The sequence below is a fragment of the Salvelinus namaycush genome, chromosome 6, assembly GCF_016432855.1.
Source record: "Salvelinus namaycush isolate Seneca chromosome 6, SaNama_1.0, whole genome shotgun sequence".
NCBI classification, from domain to species: domain Eukaryota; kingdom Metazoa; phylum Chordata; class Actinopteri; order Salmoniformes; family Salmonidae; genus Salvelinus; species Salvelinus namaycush.
In genome coordinates, this window is record NC_052312.1 from 45,272,239 (window position 1) to 45,290,430 (window position 18,192).

Here is an 18,192-nt window from a genome sequence, read left to right on the forward strand (position 1 = left end):
CTACTGTAGACGAGTTTAAAGGCAGACAGAGGCTTCTGAAGCCATAACCTAGATGGTTACTCTTTCTCTCTCTTTCATGCTTTTCCATCCATCTTCTCCCCTCCTTTCTCTCCCTCCCCTTCTTCCTCAATCTCCCCCTTTCCTCCTTCAGTCTCCTCTGTCCTCCTCGCTTGTCAACTCAATAAAATTCAAAGGTGATTGATTGCCATTCATTAGAATTTATAACGACCATGTCACCATATACATATAGGCAGCTAGAGATACAGCAAGAACATTTTCTAATTGCAACTCTCTGTCTTCTCTCTCTTCTCTCGCTTCTCTCCTCTCTCCTCTTCTCTCTTCTCTCTCTCTCTTCTCTCTTCTCTCTTCTCTCTTCTCTCTCTCTCTGTTCTCTCTCTTTTCACTCCTCTCTCTTCTCTCCTCTCTTTTCTCTCCTCTCCTCTCTCTCTTCTCTCCTCTTCTTCTCTCTTCTCTCTCTTCTCTCTTTTCTCTCTCTTCTCTCTTTCCCCTCTCTCCTATCTCTCCTCTCTCTTCCCTCTCTTCTCTCCTCTCTCTCCTCTCTTTTCCTCTCTCCTCTCTTCTCTCTCTTCTCTCTTCTCTCCTCTCTTCTCTCTCCTCTTCTTCCTCTCTCCTCTCTTTTCTCTCTCTTCTCTCTCTTCTCTTCTCTCTCTCCTCTCTTCTCTCTCTCCTCTCCTCTCTCTTCTCTCTCTCTCTTCTCTCCTCTCTTCTCTCTCTTCTCTCCTCTCTCTCCTCTCTCTCCTCACTTTTCTCCTTCTCTCCATCCAGATTGATAAGATAATGAGCTCCATTGGGGCTGGCATCAGCACTGGCACGAGCTCAGAAGGGATCAAGGAGAATAATGCGTTAAACAGATAGTCAGAAACTGCACTGAACTGAAATCCCCAGCTTCCATCCTTTCTCCTCTATCTCATTCTCTCCCTCCTGCCTCCTCCCTCTTTCCTCCTCAGTTCTGTCTCATTCCCACTTGTCCTTCTCTCACCTCTCTCTCCTCCTTCTCTTTCCTTCTATCTTCCCCCTTCTTTCCCATCCTCCTGCCTCCTCTCTCACCTCTCTCTCCTCCTTCTCTTTCCCTCTATCTTCCCCCTTCTTTCCCCATCCTCCTGCCTCCTCTCTCACCTCTCCTCCTCCTTCTCTTTCCCTCTATCTTCCCCTTCTTTCCCCATCCTCCTGCCTCCTCTCCACCTCTCTCTCCTCCTTCTCTTTCCCTCTATCTTCCCCCTTCTTTCCCCATAGTCCTGCCTCCTCTCTCACCTCTCTCTCCTCCTTCTCTTTCCCTCTATCTTCCCCCTTCTTTCCCATCCTCCTCCTCCTCTCTCTCTCTCTCCTCCTTCTCTTTCCCTCTATCTTCCCCCTTCTTTCCCCATCCTCCTGCCTCCTCTCTCACCTCTCTCTCCTCCTTCTCTTTCCCTCTATCTTCCCCTTTCTTTCCCCATCCTCCTGCCTCCTCTCTCACCTCTCTCTCCTCCTTCTCTTTCCCTCTATCTTCCCCCTTCTTTCCCCATCCTCCTGCCTCCTCTCTCTCTCTCTCTCTCTCCCCCTTCTCTTTCCCTCTATCTTCCCCCTTCTTTCCCATCCTCCTGCCTCCCCCCCCCTCTCTCTCTCTCTCTCTATTTCCCCTGATCTCTATCCTCCCGCCTCTCTCTCCTGTGCATGTGAAGCATTCCCTTACCATGGTACCACTTTGAGAAATGCTGTTTGCGCTATGTGCTAAACCTGCTGTCTCCCACCAACGCACATGCACCCGCACCCCCATGTGTATGTTGGGGCAGCTCAGCTCTCAGACAAAAGGCTCATCTGATGCAAGGCACTGAGATAGAGGAGGGGGAGAGAGAGAGGGGGAGAAAGAAAGGAGGGGAGAGAGATATCGACGAGAGAGAGAAGGAAAGGAAGCAATAGAGGGAGAACCAAGAAAAGAGCGAGAGAGAAAGAAGGGAGAGCAGAGAGATCGAGGGAGAGAGAGTGAGTGAGAAACTGGAGTAGGGAGGAGGATAGAAAGAGGAGGAGAATGGGAGAGGAAGGCAGAGTGGAGAGAGAGAGCGGGGGAGAGCGAGAGAGAGAGAGAGAAGGCTGCAGAAAGCATCCAGTTGAGTGTGGGAGTACTTGATAAAGAGAATTCTACCAAGCAGGCAGCTCTCCCTATCTCCTTCTCTCTCTCTCCCTCTCTCTCGTTCCTGCTCAGACACACACGCACGCACACACTCGTACACATACACAAGCGAGGCGAACAGGCAGGCAGGAGCAACAGCTGAGAGCGTGAAAGGAAAGCAGCAGCAAGACACACGCATCTATCGGATCTATCTTACCACCAGCCTCTGCACCCTCTCTCTCATGGATCTTACCCCCAGGACGGCACCTCTTCTCTGGATCTAACCCTAGCCCTCTCCCTCTTTTCCAAATCCCTGGATCTACCTCCAACCACCCTAAACTTTCCCTCTACCCCCCTTGTGCCCCAGCACCCTAGCATGCTTCGCCCCTCCATCCTCACCCCTCAGCCATGCTCATAACCCTCAGCCAAGCCTAACCCCAACCCCAACCCCCTCATCCAACCCCCCCATCCATCCTACCATCCTCCCCTTCTCTTTCCCCTCTCTCTCCACACTCTTCCTCTACCATGGCGACTCGTTCGACAGCCACATTGCCCGCAACATGATGTGGCAGTGCCAGCTCTCCCAGCCCGACTGCCGTGTTACCGGGTGGATGGCTACTCCCTCCTGAAGCGTCTGCCCCTTCACCCCCTCATAGGTCCCCGGTGCCCCATGCAGTCTGTGGCCAATGGCTGGACAGCATTGGACTGGTCCAATACGAGAACCACCTACTGGCCAACGGCTTCGACAACGTGCAGTTTATGGTGAGTGGAGAAGGGGAGGAGAGAGGGAGAGGAGAGGGGGAGTGGGGAGAAAGAAGTTGTCTAGATTTTTTACTTGTGTTTTTTGTTGGGTTTGTGTCTTTTTCTTGTTTTCTGGTGGGTTTTGTGTCTTCTATATTTATCTATCTCAACCTCTCTTATATCTCTCCTTCTCTTCTACCCTCTCTTGATCTCTCCTTCTCTTCTACCCTCTGTCTTTATCTCTCCTTCTCTTCTACTCTCTCTCTTTATCTCTCCTTCTCTTCTACCCTCTCTTTATCTCTCCTTCTCTCTCTATCTCTCCTCTCTTCTACCCTCTCTCTTTATCCTCCTTCTCTTCTACCCTCTATCTCTCCTCTCTTCTACCCTCTCTTTATCTCTCCTTCTCTTCTACCCTCTCTTTATCTCTCCTTCTCATTCTATCCTCTCTCTTTATCTCTCCTTCTCTTCTATCCTCTCTCTTTATCTCTCCTCTTCTATCCTCTCTCTTTATCTCTCCTTCTCTTCTACCCTCTCTTTATCTCTCCTTCTCTTCTACCCTCCTCTTTATCTCTCCTTCTCTCTACCCTCTCTTTATCTCTCCTTCTCTTCTGTCCTCTCTCTTATCTCTTCTCTTCTGTCCTCTCTCTTTACCGCTCATTCTCTTCTACCCTCTCTTTATCTCTTCCTCTTCTACCACTCTCTTTATCTCTCTTCTCTTCTACCCTCTCTTTATCTCTCCTTCTCTTCTACCCTCTCTTTATCTCTCCTTCTCTTCTACCCTCTCTCTTTATAGCCCCTTCTCTTCTACCCTCTCTCTTTATCGCCCCTTCTCTTCTACCCTCTCTCTTTATCTCCCCTTCTCTTCTACCCTCTCTTTATCTCTCCTTCTCTTCTACCCTCTCTTTATCTCTCCTTCTCTTCTACCCTCTCTCTTTATAGCCCCTTCTCTTCTACCCTCTCTCTTTATCGCCCCTTCTCTTCTACCCTCTCTCTTTATCTCTCCTTCTCTTCTACCCTCTCTTTATCTATCCTTCTCCTCTACCCTCTCTTTATCTATCCTTCTCTTCTACCCTCTCTGTTTATCTCTCCTTCTCTTCTACCCTCTCTGTATCTCTTCTTCTCTTCTACCCTCTCTTTATCTCTCCTTCTCTTCTACCCTCTCTTTATCTCTCCTTCTCTTCTACCCTCTCTTTATCTCTCCTTCTCTTCTATCCTCTCTCTTTATCTCTCCTTCTCTTCTACCCTCTCTTTATCTCTCCTTCTCTTCTACCCTCTCTTTATCTCTCCTTCTCTTCTACCCTCTCTCTTTATCGCCCCTTCTCTTCTACCCTCTCTCTTTATCTCCCCTTCTCTTCTATCCTCTCTCTTTATCTCTCCTTCTCTTCTACCCTCTCTTTATCTCTCCTTCTCTTCTACCCTCTCTGTTTATCTCTCCTTCTCTTCTACCCTCTCTGTTTATCTCTCCTTCTCTTCTACCCTCTCTGTATCTCTTCTTCTCTTCTACCCTCTCTTTATCTCTCCTTCTCTTCTACCCTCTCTTTATCTCTCCTTCTCTTCTACCCTCTCTTTATCTCTCCTTCTCTTCTATCCTCTCTCTTTATCTCTCCTTCTCTTCTACCCTCTCTTTATCTCTCCTTCTCCTCTACCCTCTCTTTATCTATCCTTCTCTTCTACCCTCTCTGTTTATCTCTCCTTCTCTTCTATCCTCTCTCTTTATCTCTCCTTCTCGTCTACCCTCTCTCTTTCCTTATTCACATTATCCTTGTCTATTCTCTCATCTGCTCTTGTTTTCTCCTCTCCTTTCCAACCTCACTCTCTCTCTTCTCCCTTTCACTCTTTATTTCTGTCTCTCTCTCTCTGTTTACTGCTCTCTTTCTCTTCCTCTCCTCCTATCCTTCCTGTTTCTCCATCACTGTACTTATTCCACTCAATACACCCCCAGTCCCACAAGACAGTGGCACAACACACAGATTACTTACAAAACACACACGTAATAAACGTAATCCAACACACACACAAAACTCTGTGAACTATCAGTGTCTTCCTCTCTTTCATCTTCCCATCACTCCTTTTTTCTGTTCTTTCATCTCTGTTAGCGTGGAGAGAGAGACTACATGTGTATCATTTAGTATGCATGAACTTCCTCCATGACATTTCACTGTGTGTTTGTGTATTGATCTCTCTGTGACCGGTCACACATGTTTTAGCTTGGCCTGTACTTTGACATGTGCATGATTAAAACTCATCATACGTGACGGGGAGCTTGTGGTATTGTTTCAAGACGTGTGTGTGCGTGTCAAAACACATTTTATTTGTCGCATGCTTCGTTAACACAGGCTTGCGTGTGTGTGTGCTCTGTTTCTGAAAATCATAACACTGTGTGCAGCACCAACAGAGGGAGAGAGTATACAGATCTAGAGAGAGTGAGACCAAGGTAAAGAAATAAATAAAATATTGAGAGGGGGTGGATGACCGAGAGAGGGAGGGAGGGAGGGAGGGAGGGAGGGAGGGAGGGAGATACATTCCTATTCCCTCTTTTACAGCTTTATCACATAACCAAACATTTGAATGATGATACAAAAAGACTCAGTGCAACCCTGCGTGTGTGTGTCTGTGTACATCTCTGTTACAGCCCCTGCCTAATCTTTATTTATGTATTATACAAGAGCGGATGTCCAATTGACATTCAAGCTATCAGCCACCATGACTGTATCTCCATGCAGAATGAGTTTCATGACACAATAAGGCTGATAGCTTGAATGTCAATTATCTTAATATTCCAGTTGTATTGGCTAGCAGTCTGAGTGCAATGTAACGATAGATGTATAACATGTTGAGCTGCAATAGGATTTTTAGTTTGCTCAACATTTGGGCATATTCTCAAGTTGAAATGTATGTTCACTCATCCATTCGTGGTGGTCATACAATTCAACTTGAGAATGTATTCTACCTTATTTGCATATTTCCCTGTGTGCCTCTAAGTTAATCTCTCTATGACAATACATTACATACAGTATATCATAAGACCTTTCTTTGAGGGCCTAGTTACACCCTAGCTCAGTGGTCTGAAACTTCTGGTTTACAGGCCACAGCAAGCCTGCAAGTCACATATTGCTGTCTTGCAAAATGATGTGTACAGTAGTTCCTATTGGAATATCCAACAAATGGAACTTTTAATCACCCGCAACCTGCATTCAGAATCAGGGCCCCAGACTGCAACAGTTTAGTCACATTGGCTGTGCGAGTAAAACATATGTATTAGTCGCATCGGTACTTGCTGCTCATTCTACATGGTTCTCTTACTCCAAACGTCCTGTTTTTTTTTAGGAGGCTAAAATCATGATTTGGTCAAACAGTAATGTCCACTATTGTAACGTCCTGACCAGAGTTCTTATGTGTTTTGCTTGTTTAGTGTTGGTCAGGACGTGAGCTGGGTGGGAATTCTATGTTGTGTGTCTAGTTCGTCTGTTTCTATGTTCAGCCTGATATGGTTCTCAATCAGAGACAGCTGTCAGTCGTTGTCCCTGATTGAGAATCATATATAGGTGGCTTGTTTTGTGTTGGGGATTGTGGGTGGTTGTTTCCTGTCTCTGTGTTTGTGTTTTGCACCAGCTAGGACTGTGACGGTATGTTCTTTTGTTATTTTGTATAGTGTATTGTTTTGTTTTGATTAAATTCATTATGGAAAATTACCACGCTGCGTATTGGTCCTCTGATCCTTCTCGCCTCTCCTCGTCTGAGGAGGAGGACGACTTAGACTGCCGTTACAACTATCCCTGTATTATTCCTGTAATGACAGTTTTTGCCCTGCCCCTGTGCCTGTTTCGCTGGGGCCTGCTGCTGTGATGAGACACTAACCCCCCCCCCTGCGCACCGGGAGTAAAAAAAATATTCTGGTTGTAGGCTATAACATTTCAAAGTCCAGTTGCGGGAGAAACACAGATTTGGAAGCAACTAATGTTGTTGCTGTTGAAAATAGAGAGAGGGTTCTCAGCTTTCTGTAGGTATACGTTTTATTTCTCAACTCTCAATATTGTGCTCTAAAGAACTATTTTACAACCAATACATTTGATATGGCATTGAGATACAGATAGTGTGAAATACACAGTGGGTAGTAGGCTACAACTACAATGTATTTTTAGGACATTGCATGTACTGTTAGATTAACACATGGCTACAGTACAAGCAGTGGGTATTATGTTTAGAGTTAGCGATCTAGCTATGGTGTTTTTTTTATCATAGGCCCCAAATAAATTAGCCTATGATATTAGCAAACATAAATCTTTAGTCAAATAAAATCTTATTGGTCACATGCGCTGAATACAACAGGTGTAGACTTTACAGTGAAATGCTTACTTACAAGCCCGTTGCCAACAATGCGGAGTTAAAAAGTAAGAAAAAAGTCAATATTAACAATAAATGTATCTATTGAACAAAATACAACTCTGGAGCCCTATTTTAACAGTAAAATATAACAACAATAGCCAAATTGTCAACCCAAAATTCATGAAAATAACTGAATATGGTTGCACATCAAAATATCTTGACTCATGCATTCCTGCCTGGATACGTTAGATGAAACCACTTATTTATTGAATACCATCTGTCGTCTATTACACCTCTTAAAAAAACATTGTGAATGACTTTGTAAGTGGTTAATAATTGTTTCTATTGTGTGACGCTACAATTTTTTCGGTTGCGACCAAAATATGGTCTGATGCTTCCAAATGAAAAAGTTAGTGGTACCAGTGCCACCAGGGGAAAATGTTAGTGTGGATCCCTGAGAATGACTGCCGGGGTAGGGAAGATTCATTCATGAGACTCAGTGTTGCCAACTCATTTTCAGGGGAAGTTGCTAGAGGCAGGTCGATTTGGTGCTAAAAGTTGCTAAATGACGTCGTGATGACGTCATTACGCAAAACTGCATCATTACGTAGGATACACAATAACGTTACTCAAATTGACTGGCCATCTCGGGGAAAAAATATGATTTGACATTTGTTAGTTTAGATTTGTTTGTTTATTATCATATTTTTTTATTTGTAAAAGTAATATAAACACAACACATTTTATATGATCACATTTTATTTTTTTTTTTTAAACACAACACATTGAATTATTGAACAACTACACATTATTGAACAATTACATTTGATTTATTTTCTTTTTAACTAGTAAACCTACACATTCTGAACAATTATAGTTTTAGGCAGTGTATTGGTAATTAGTTAACATGCTCAACAATTATAGGTACAGGCTAATAGCAAGTTTTTTTTTAAAGTCCTCTTCATCTTCACTGTCCAACTGCATTGTCACGGAGCTGGAACCAGCAGTAGAGGATGGAGTGGCCTTAAAGCTGTATGCTGCTGTGGTGCCAAACTGCTGCAGAACTTTACTTGGTAGTTTATGCTGGTAACAGGTATCACCAGCCATCTTCAGTCCATACCACACCAGGAGTATGGAGTTGAGAGTGTGCAGTGACATTCTATTTCTAAACTTTGACTTGACCACACTCATTTGGCTGAACAGCCGTTCAACCTCCGCATTTGAGTGTACAAGGAGAGGGCAGCGAGTGCAGCTTTGCACAGTTCTTCAAATGGATTTGACCCGGAAGAGTCTGTGTAGTTATTGACTTCACTCCAAAACTCGACTGTATTTCCAGTTGAGTCCCACCTAAACAGATGGATGTTTCTCCATTGGGAAACAATTTAATCAATTGTTTGGGGCTGGTACCCCAGTAGCTCAGCTACTATAATAATTTCAGTGGTGCCTTTATTGTGCTTTAGTGTTTTCTTAACACTGAACAAGGCCATGTGTCGCAAGGCTTCAAGGTTGTCTGGGAGCCTTGCTTGCAGCTCCTTAAAGCAACAATGTAGTTGATGCACAGTCTCCGAATGACCTTTTGTCCTCTGGTGCAAGACTGAGTTGGTACACCGTGCTCTCGAAAAGGTACTGAAGGTATGGTGATGGACTGAGATGTCCATCAATGGCATCCTTCAGGACATCCATTTTTGCCATAGGGTTGACTACTCTGCTGCAAATTGATGGTAAGAGGTGTACCAGATTGTCCAAAAGCTTGACAGGATCTGTTTGCCCCTCCCTCAAATGACTTCACTGCAACTTGTACGTCGTGATCTGCAGGGGTTTCTGGCCACAATTAATGGTGGCATACACTGCTTTGTACGCCTCGCGCCGTTTTAGGGAATTCGAAAACCAGTTGTAGGTTTCCCTGATTAAGTACTCAACACTCCTAGGGATGGTTTCTTTGGATGCTGCACTGACAGCCAATTGTATAGAATAGCACACACAGCGGATGAGTACCCAATTGGGCAATGCACATTCTTCCTTTAAAATCTTGTGCACCCCGTTGTGCACCCCAGTCATCACGGACGCATGATCAGTGCCAATACCCCAAAGATTCTCTTTTCTAAGGTTACACTTCTCAAGAAACTCAACTACCGCCTTTACTATTGATCTGGCATCGCCCCCTCCAATTCAACCAGCCCGAGAAATGTGGACACAACAGTTCTTTTTTTAGCACTGAAATACTGAATCACCGCACCCAGGTATTTCGAGACACTGACATCAGTGGACTCATCCAAAAGGAGACTGAACTTCTCATCCCCCACATCTGAAGTTACCCTTTTGAGAAAATAAGGAGCCAGTACTCCCCTAATCATTGCTGTGCACTTGGTGCGGTGCATTTGGAAGTTTGTTGCTGCCACAGAATCTGAAAAGGCAGCTTTGCAAGCCATACCTAAATGGTTGCATGCTAGCAGCGAACAATGCTCCGCAATGGCCATTGCCATAGTAGCTTCTGCGCTTTTGCAGTTATCCACTTTCTTAACCAACTGTGGTAATGTCGACTGTGTTGTGGGGTTGTCGGTTTTGATTTATTTATATGCTTTGCTGTAGCACAATGTTTTTTGATGTCATACATTTTTGCAAGCATATCTGATTTGCAGTACGTCAATCATCCCCAATTACTGGCTTCAGCCACCTTTTAAATTCAGGTACAGACTCCCACTCTTTTCTGTACTTCTGGCTGTACAATTTTGATTGAGACATGTTGATTGATGTTGTAAGTTCTGTTCAAGATCAAACATTTGTGACCAACTATCTTCACTTCCCTAGTCAGCCAACAATGATTTGCAATTTGCTGAAATTGCTGCTGGCCTGCTGCTGCCTGTGCATGAGCTGAGCGCCTGCTGCTGACGTCACTCACAATGCACTTTTGCAGCCAGGCACGTGTGTTGTGACTGAGTGTGTGACAGAGAAAACCGGTTGTGTGTCATTTAGAGGGAAAATGCATTTTAGCGTTTGAGTCACTTTTCAAAAGTTGCTAAAAGTTCCAAATAAATTTTAAAAAGTAGCTAAATTTGTTGCTAGGTGCTGTTTGAAAAAAAGTTGCTAGGGTACTCTGAAAAGTTGCTAAATCTAGCAACAAAATTGCTAAATTGGCATCACTGATGAGACTACCTAAATCATCTAAACTGGAACGGCCATCTCAGTAACTGTTGCAATAAATCCAACTACTAACAGATTGGATTAGTTTAGAAACATTTGTTATTTATTTTTGTGTAGTATAAGATTAATCAACTGATCAATGTACATGCAAAAACACAGGTATTTTAACAAACACTTCTGATAATCAACCTGTAGTGGAGCATGCTGGGAAATATGATAATGATGGGCGTGGTTTTAAGCAAACATGAGTTTGTAATTTTAGTCAAATCTTGAGCAATCTAAAATCTAGTGTTGAGCAAACTGTTGCAGCTGGTTGCCTTGATATTTCTGGGTTGAATCCACTTCAATGCTATTTTGAAGTCCACTCAACTCACAGAATAATGCTGATTAAGCAATTGGTTAAATGGCTTTTTTTTTTGGTATATACAGTAGTGTTGGTTTGGGTGGTGTAGGATATGGTCGATTTTTTTATTCAGAGAACGAGAGAGAGAGAATGACTATGTGTCTGAATACAGTTCATTCGGAAAGTATTCAGACCCCTTGACTTTATCCACATTTTGTTACGTTACAGCCTTATTCTAAAATATATAATTTTTTTTCTCTCATCAATCTACACACTATACCCCATAATGATAAAGCAAAAACAGGTTTTTTATAAACATTTTGTAAATGTATTACAAATAAAAAAACTGAAATATCACATTTACATTAGTATTCAGACCCTTTACTCAGTACTTTGTTGAAGCACCTTTGACGTCGATTACAGCCTTGAGTCTTCTTGGGTATGACGCTACAAGCTTGGCACACCTGTATTTGGGGAGTTTCTCCCATTCTCTGAAGATCTTCTCAAGCTCTGTCAGGTTGGATGGGGAGCGTCACTGCACAGTGATCTTGTAATACAAGATCATTGATAACCAAAGTGGATGAATTTGAACTACTTCTTCAATGAGTAAATTAAGACATTGGATGTGTCACTGAAACTAGGGCCCACGAAAATATCCTAGATGAATCTCTTTTCATATAAAACGATCAGCTGTTCAGAAAGACAGGTCCAGAGGGGGGATGAGAGGGGGCGTGGCTATGTATGTGAACCACAGTATGCAGGCAAAGAGAAGAACTGACCTAGTGAAAGAGGAATTTGAGTGTATGTGGCTTCAGCTCCGCCCTAAACGACTCCCCAGCTCAGTCTCAACTCTGGTAGTGTTAGTACTCTACCATCCACCATGGACATGAGAAAACACTTCAGCAGAACACTGTGGATTATCTCATCAACACCATCGATGTGATCAGGATGTTCTCTCCCCAAAAGGGGCTCATCCTGTGTGGAGACTTTAATCACCTGCCTATCAAGATGCTGACAAACTCCCATCCAGACATGAAACAAGTGGTCAAAGACAAGACCAGAGGGGACTCCATCTTAGATCTGATCATTACAAATATGAAGAATCACTACAACACCCCTACTGTACTTGCTCCTCTCATATCCAGTGATCACAAATGTCTGCTGTTCTCCCCAAACACAACATCAGGAGGGAGAAGCAAGGTGCAGCGGAAAAAAGGACATCTGGTAACCCAGAACAGAAAGGAGGCCTTAGCACGATGTATGGCCAGTACTGACTGGTCTGCCAAATATGGGGTGGAGAGCATAGATGTAAAGGTGGAGACGTTCAACTCCTGCATTCAAACAGCACTTGATGTATACATGCCAATAAGAAACACTGGACAAGCCCTGGATGACTGAAGGAATAAAGGCTGCCATCAGGAAAAGACAAAAGATTTTCAACAGGGAAAAACAATAAAATGGAGAAAATACAGAAACACAGTGCAAATGCTTATCAAGGAAGCAAAAACAAGCTACTACAAAACTGAAATCCAGGACCTAAAGAAGAAAAACCTTAAGGGATGGTGGGAATTCATTAAAAAAGGACTGGGACGAAAGACAACATCAGGAGGGAGAATACAGGTGGAGGGAATTGAAGACAACGACGTGGCTGATGTTTTTAATGTATTTTTTGTTGAGGCATGGACAAGCACCACACCTCTTGCCAACTTCCCCCTGCCCAAGCCTACAAGTCAGGTTGAACCACAAAAACAAGCCATACAGATACCTGCCATGTTGTGGAGTCAGTAAAAGTCAGAAATAGCGTTATAAATATTCACTTACCTTTGATGATCTTCATCAGAATGCACTCCCAGGAATCCCAGTTCCACAATAAATGTTTGTTTTGTTCGATAAAGTTAATCTTTATGTCCAAATACCTCCTTTTTGTTAGCGCGTTTAGTTCACCAATCGAAATTCACAAGGCTCCCCAAGTCCAGACAAACATCCAGACGAAAAGTCAAAAACGTTCTATTACAGTTCGTAGAAACATGTCAAACGATGTATAGAATCAATCTTTAGGATGTTTTTATCATAAATCTTCAATAATGTTTCAACCGGACAATTCCTTTGTCTTTAGAAATGAAAAGGAACGCAGCTCGCTCTCATGTCCGCGCGCCTTACTTAAAGCTCATGGCATTCTGCCAGACCTTTTAGTCAAACAGCTCTTATTCTCTCCCCCTCACAGTAGAAGCCTGAAACAAGGTTCTAAAGACTGTTGACATCTAGTGGAAGCCTTAGGAAGTGCAATATGACCCCATAGACACTGTATATTCGAAAGGCAATGACTTAAAAAACTACAAACCTCGGATTTCCCACTTTCTGGTTGGATTTTTCTCAGGTTTCTGCCTGCCATATGAGTTCTGTTATACTCACAGACATCATTCAAACAGTTTTAGAAACTTCAGAGTGTTTTCTATCCAAATCTACTAATAATATGCATATATTAACTTCTGGGCCTGAGTAGCAGGCAGTTTACTCTGGGCACGCTTTTCATCCGAACGTGAAAATGCTGCCCCCTATCCCAAACAGGTTTAACACCTCCTACTGGTAGGGGACTGTTCCTGCTGCCTGGAAGACTGCCAATGTGTGTCCCATACCTAAAGTGTCCAACCCATGTACAGTAAGTGACTGGAGGCCAATCTCTCTAACTTCATGCCTTGGAAAAATCCAGGAGAACTTCATCAAAAAAACTCCTGGTTGACAGCTACAGACTCCAGAAACCCTCACCATTGTTGGTTGTTACTTGCTGATATGTCCAAAGCCTTTGATCGAGTAGATCACGCAAAGCTCCTGCAACATCTGTCTGACATTGAACTGTGTCCAAGGTTACTAGCCTGGCTCCACAGCTACACCACAGGAAGAAGACAGGGGGTGACGGTTACTAGCCTGGCTCCACAGCTACACCACAGGTAGAAGGCAGAGGGTGATGGTTACTAGCCTGGCTCCACAGCTACACCACAGGTAGAAGGCAGAGGGTGATGGTTACTAGCCTGGCTCCACAGCTACACCACAGGTAGAAGGCAGAGGGTGATGGTTACTAGCCTGGCTCCACAGCTACACCACAGGAAGAAGACAGAGGGTGATGGTTACTAGCCTGGCTCCACAGCTACACCACAGGAAGAAGACAGAGGGTGATGGTTACTAGCCTGGCTCCACAGCTACACCACAGGTAGAAGGCAGAGGGTGATGGTTACTAGCCTGGCTCCACAGCTACACCACAGGTAGAAGGCAGAGGGTGATGGTTACTAGCCTGGCTCCACAGCTACACCACAGGTAGAAGGCAGAGGGTGATGGTTACTAGCCTGGCTCCACAGCTACACCACAGGTAGAAGGCAGAGGGTGATGGTTACTAGCCTGGCTCCACAGCTACACCACAGGTAGAAGGCAGAGGGTGATGGTTACTAGCCTGGCTCTACAGCTACACCACCGGAAGAAGGCAGAGGGTGATGGTTACTAGCCTGGCTCCACAGCTACACCACAGGTAGAAGGCAGAGGGTGATGGTTACTAGCCTGGCTCCACAGCTACACCACAGGTAGAAGGCAGAGGGTGATGGTTACTAGCCTGGCTCCACAGCTACACCACAGGAAGAAGACAGAGGGTGATGGTTACTAGCCTGGCTCCACAGCTACACCACAGGTAGAAGGCAGATGGGTGATGGTTACTAGCCTGGCTCCACAGCTACACCACAGGTAGAAGGCAGATGGGTGATGGTTACTAGCCTGGCTCCACAGCTACACCACAGGAAGAAGACAGAGGGTGATGGTTACTAGCCTGGCTCCACAGCTACACCACAGGAAGAAGACAGAGGGTGATGGTTACTAGCCTGGCTCCACAGCTACACCACAGGAAGAAGGCAGAGGGTGATGGTTACTAGCCTGGCTCCACAGCTACACCACAGGTAGAAGGCAGAGGGTGATGGTTACTAGCCTGGCTCCACAGCTACACCACAGGTAGAAGGCAGAGGGTGATGGTTACTAGCCTGGCTCCACAGCTACACCATAGGTAGAAGGCAGAGGGTGATGGTTACTAGCCTGGCTCCACAGCTACACCACAGGTAGAAGGCAGAGGGTGATGGTTACTAGCCTGGCTCCACAGCTACACCACAGGAAGAAGGCAGAGGGTGATGGTTACTAGCCTGGCTCGACAGCTACACCACAGGAAGAAGGCAGAGGGTGATGGAAAATGGCACATTTAGCCCTTGGTCTGGTGTGCCACAAGGTGGCGTGAGTTCACCAGTTCACCGTTTCTCCTTCACATGTCCACCCGAATAGTTGTCTTCAGTGATACTCAGGACACTGGGTATGCAGACGATGTAGGGCTGTCCCAAGCCATACCATTAACCAGCATCAAAGAGGACACTTCCATGGGCTTGGAGGCAAAGCAGCTGGAAGAGTGGGCCACATCCAACAACATGCTCCTGAATGGGAAAAAGTCTGTGGAAATGCAGATATGTTTTTCTAGAGACCACCCACAACCTGCACCACTAATCCAGGAGGACAGGAAGTACTAGTGGTAACAACAACTAAGTATCTTGGTTTTCATTTAGACTCTAACCTCAGTGGTGACACACATGTGGAGCAGTCAGTGAGAAAGGCCTCAAAACACCTGCACTTTTTGACTGTTCTTGACAGAAATGGCCTACCCACTGAAGATCTGGTCACAGTCTATACTACACTGGTCAGGCCTTGTCTGGAATACGGTGGAGTGCTGTTAGTTGGTTGCAGTAAAAAGCAGAAGGCCCAACTAGACAGGGTGCAGAGGAGGGCCTTGAGGATCATCTCCAGAGGTGGAGCAGTCCAACCACAGCTCCCTTCACTGCAGAGCAGTCCAACCACAGCTCCCTTCACTGCAGAGCAGTCCAACCACAGCTCCCCTCACTGCAGAGCAGTCCAACCATAGCTCCCCTCACTGCAGAGTAGTCCAACCACAGCTCCCCTCACTGCAGAGCAGTCCAACCACAGCTCCCAAAAAGAGGTAACTGCACCACCATGCTCCCGAGAAACAGCCACGAACTGTCATGTATAACAACTCGTACGAACCCACTGCATTTGTCAGTTTTATCTTTGAGCAAGTATAAATCAACTATAACTCAAACAGCTATTTTCAGGTCTGTTTGATCGGGTTCAAGTCCGGGCTCTGGCTGGGCCAGTCAAGGACATTCAGAGACTTGTCTCAAAGCCACTCCTGTGTTGTCTTGGGTGTGTGCTTAGAGTCGTTGTTTTTTTGGAAGGTGAACCTTCGCCCCAGTCTGAGGTTCTGAGCGCTCTGGAGCAGGTTTTCATCAAGGATCTCTCTGTACTTTGCTCCGTTCATCTTTCCCTCAATCCGGACTAGTCTCCCAGTCCCTGCCACTGAAAACATCCCCACAGTATGATGCTGCCACCACTATGCTTCACCGTAGGAATGGTGCCAGGTTTCCTCCAGACGTGACCCTTGGCAGTCAGGCCAAAGAGTTCAATCTTGTTTTCATCAGACCAGAGAATCTTGTGTCTCATGGTCTGAGAGTCCTTTAGGTGCCTTTTGGAAAACTCCAAGCAGGCTGTTGTGTGCCTTTTACTGAGGAGTGGCTTCCGTCTGGCCACTCTACCAGAAATGCTTGATTGGTGGAGTGCTGCAGAGATGATTCTCCTTCTGGAAGGTTCTCCCATCTCCACAGTGGAACTCTGGATCTTTGTCAGAGTGACCATCATGTTCTTGGTCACCTCCCTGACCAAGGCCCTTCTCCCTCGATTGTTCAGAACTGTGTTCTTAGGGACACTTTTTGGTATCCTTCCCCAGATCTGTGCCTCGACACAATCCTCTCTCGGAGCTCTACGGACAATTCCTTTGACCTCATGGCTTGGTTTTTGCTCTGACATGCCCTGTCAACTGTGGGACCTTTATATAGACAGGTGTGTGCCTTTCCAAATCATATCCAATCAATTGAATTTACCACAGGTGGACTCCAATCAAGTTGTAGAAACATCTCAAGGATGATCAATGGAAACAGGATGCACCTGAGCTCAATTTTGAGTCTCGTAGCAAAGGGTCTGAATACTTATGTAGATAAGGTATTTCAGTTTTTTATTTGTAATTGATTAGCAAACATGTATAAAAATCAGTATTTGCCCTGTCATTGTGGGGTGTTGTGTGAAGATTGATGAGGGGAAAACATTATTTAATAAATTTTAGAATAAGGCTGTAATGTAACAAAATGTGGAAAAAGTGAAGGGGTCTGAATAGTTGCCGTGTGTGTGTGTGTGTGTGTGTGTGTGTGTGTGTGTGTGTGTGTGTGTGTTTGTGTTTGTGTTTGTGTGTAATAAAGGGTTTTGTGGGTGTTGGGTAGCCCTCCTCCCACCATCTCGCTCTGCTCGCTGTGACCTGCATCTGTTTCTCTGGTTGCCCTGGTAACGGCAACACCAGTGTGCTGAGCCATGCAAGGTTCTGTACGGGCAGTTTAGATCTCTTTGTTGTGTGTATGTGTGTGTGTGTGTGTGTGTGTGTGTGTGTGTGTGTGTGTGTGTGTGTGTGTGTGTGTGTGTGTGTGTGTGTGTGTTTCCATCCATCTAAATTATTATTTTGACATAACCCCCACTGACCTGCTGCAGTAATGATGAGTTTATGAGACTTAACCTCTGGTCATTGGTCATGTCCCATCACTGAGCTCTCATTAAATCTGTATTTTTCTCTCTCACTATCCATCTTAATCTCTTAATATTTTTATCGTCTCTCTCGGTCATCCAGCCCCTCTCAATATGTTATTTCTTTCTTTACCTTGGTCTCACTCTCTCCAGATTGATATATTCCTCCTCTCTCTATTTATCTCTATTTCGCTCTCTCTCTTGGTAGTTCAGGTAGCTATTTGGTTAACTATTTAGCAGTCTTATGGCTTGGGGGTAGAAGCTGTTCAGAGTCCTGTTGGTTCCAGAAAGTGCATCAGTACCACTTTCCGTGCGGGAGCAGAGAAAACAGTCTATGACTTGGGAGGCTGGAGTCTTTTTCGGGCCTTCCTCTGACACTGCCTGGTATGGATGTCCTGGATGGCAGGGAGCTCGGCCCCAGTGATGTACTGGGTCAATCACACTACCCTCTATAGAACCTTGAGGTCTGATGCCAAGCCGTTTCCATACGAAGCAGTGATGCAGCCAGTCAAGAGGCTCTCAATGGTGCAGCTGTAGGACTTTTTGAGGATCTGAAGGCCCATGCCAAATCTTTTCAGCCTCCTATGGGGAATGAGGCATTGTGTTGGTGTGTGTGGACCATGTTAATTCCTTAGTGATGTGGACACCGAGGATCTTGAAGCTCTCGATCCGCTCCATTACAGCCCCATCGATGTGGACACCGAGGATGTTGAAGCTCTCGATCCGCTCCACTACAGCCCCATCGATGTGGACTGGGGCGTGCTCGGCCCTCCATTTCCTGTATTCCATGATCAGCACCACATTGCCAGGTCACTAACCTCCTCCTTATAGGCAGTCTCATCGTCGTTAGGTGATCAGGCCTACGACCATCATG

General features: G+C 45.1%; 1 pseudogene; it reads left to right on the forward strand.

The window, feature by feature from the left end:
• Nucleotides 1-2,667: 2,667 nt before the first annotated feature.
• The window catches only part of LOC120049147, a 73,288-nt pseudogene continuing 57,763 nt past the window's right edge, over nucleotides 2,668-18,192 (forward strand).